This window comes from Mastacembelus armatus, chromosome 4 (genome assembly GCF_900324485.2).
Source record: "Mastacembelus armatus chromosome 4, fMasArm1.2, whole genome shotgun sequence".
Lineage (NCBI taxonomy): Eukaryota > Metazoa > Chordata > Actinopteri > Synbranchiformes > Mastacembelidae > Mastacembelus > Mastacembelus armatus.
Genome location: NC_046636.1, coordinates 6,842,687 through 6,845,051, shown reverse-complemented (window position 1 = coordinate 6,845,051; position 2,365 = coordinate 6,842,687).

Below are 2,365 nucleotides of genomic sequence, written 5' to 3'. Positions count from 1 at the left end.
CCTGCCATTAGGAACAAACAGAGGAAGTCAGACCAGCTACTGTTTTGTCTGCTGTATTGACGAGTACAACCTGAAACATCACAGATAATAATTGACTGATAAATAGTTTAATTAAAAAAAGATTTTTAAAAAGCAGTAAAGTCTTGCAATCAAAAAGCTGTGAACATTAGAATATTTGATATTTTTGTTTAAAAAAATATAGCTGTCATAATACACTTTAATAAAAACCATATAATTAATGTGAATGCAGTATTTAGTGATTGTACCTGCAATCACAAATTGGAAAAACTGCTACCAGAAGAAGATTCTGGACTACAATTTATACTTCATGTATTTGTATGGAGGTTAGTCAAACTGGAAGGTCTCCTGGACACATAGTAATCATGGGACTGCACCATTTAAACATTTGGCACATTGTCATTAGGGACAATCACTGTCTTTCATTCATTTACTCCCCACCTGATAAGCCACGAGCTGGATCCTCTAATCCTAAGGCTGCTGTGTAATTATCTGATATCTACATCACAGCACATTTGCCCTCTAAATTGCTTGACCTGAGAGTTAAAAGTGTGCAGTTTCTGCACACATTAAAAGGCTACAATGTATAGTAATAGTCTGGTAGGAAAAAAAAGTTTTACAGAGCCTTTAATTGTCAAACTTTAATAGGACCAAAAGCTCAACAGATAAAAGTTTTGCAGTGAGTTCATGAGCAGAAACTCATTTCTCAAGTTATTGGATGCCAAACTATTGCAGAACACAGAGGAATCCCAGACAACCTTATAGCCACAAGGGGGTGCACTGATTATACTTTCTAAACTTTCAACTTCACCATGACCCACTCAACTTCTGTGTGGCATGAGTTGTCTCTGGGTGTCTTTCAGTTTAAGGTGTCAGGGGTTTGATACTTCCTCTTTTCATTATGCTACAACAGACTAATTGTGTGGACCTCTCATCTCAGCATCCGTGTTTACAGTTCCTGACTGTTTAGTAGGCCTAGTCATTTCAACCAGATCCTGTTATCATTATTGTCTTAACACAAGTGCACTAATGATCACTCTCCCTCTAATTGAACCATGACGACATGATGGGAAAATAATACATGCATGATATGGTTCATCAACACTTCCAACCACAAAATACCCAGTAGGCCGTAGACCAGTCCTGAATTATAAAAACACATCAACAGCCTGGTGTAACAAGACAGATCCTGACTCTTACCTCCATATAACAAAAGAAACCCAAAGTGTATACTGTAAACACAGCCAAATGTAGTTAATCTTTATAAAATGGACAGATAAAGGTGAGGGGTTGGTGATCTTGAAAAGTAAACAAAGAGATTGTTGATGTCAGAGCTGCTATAGTATTCACGCAAGACAAGACAAGATAAAAAAAATTATTGACCTGGTAAACTATGTAAACGGATGGGACATTATAAAAGCATATATGGTAGGTTGTTTTAAGGGGTCGCAATATCTGAAATAATGTGTACAACTGTTACAGTGCTGTACTTGATAGTTTTAATAAGTAAAATTCATGCTAAAATAACTGAATTTAAAATCTTGTTTGTAGCTACCTCCATATTCTTAAAAAAGAACAAAGGAGACCTATATAACTCTAAAATTCCTACAACTGTAATTGCTGCAGTGGCAAAAACTGTATCTTCAGGGACAAATAGTCAGACAGGTTGATCTAAGAGCCAACAGCAACCAGGTCACTTACTGTAAGTGCATGTAAACCATATACTATTATATACTCTATATACTATAATAGAAAATACTTGTTCATTGATGACAAAACACACAAAGAATGTTTCAGGCAAGAGAACAGCTATACTGTTCTTCAAGTCTCTATTTGTACACGTATCAACAAAAGGTATTTTGAGAGAGTGGTTATTATCTGTCTTGTACACAGTCGTGCCACACAATCCTGTGCTCAGGGTTAAAATCCACGGTCGAGAACCCCCAAGGATACAAATATCCTAAATAAATCCACACACATAGTAACACAAAAGTATGTTGCTATGCAGACATTATGTCAACTTTGGGCACACACTTGGAACAGGACAGACAGGAATTCATCATGTCATACTGATATCTAGCTGCAATTAAAGAGGCAAATCATACCAAAGTGGTATTTTTCCACCACACTACTGATATGAAAGAAATTATTTGACATTAGCTAAGTTAGGGATTGTCCATACAGTACTGATTCGACAAATGAAGTCTGATGATGTGAAGGCGTCCAGTTCGCACGTCTACAAGTAAGCAATAGGTCAAACCCAGTTTTTTTTTAAATTTTTTTTTTTAACTTTGCTCAGAAGTGTGTGAGGTCAGCCGTCTGTCTGGCACAGATGTGTGTTGATGTT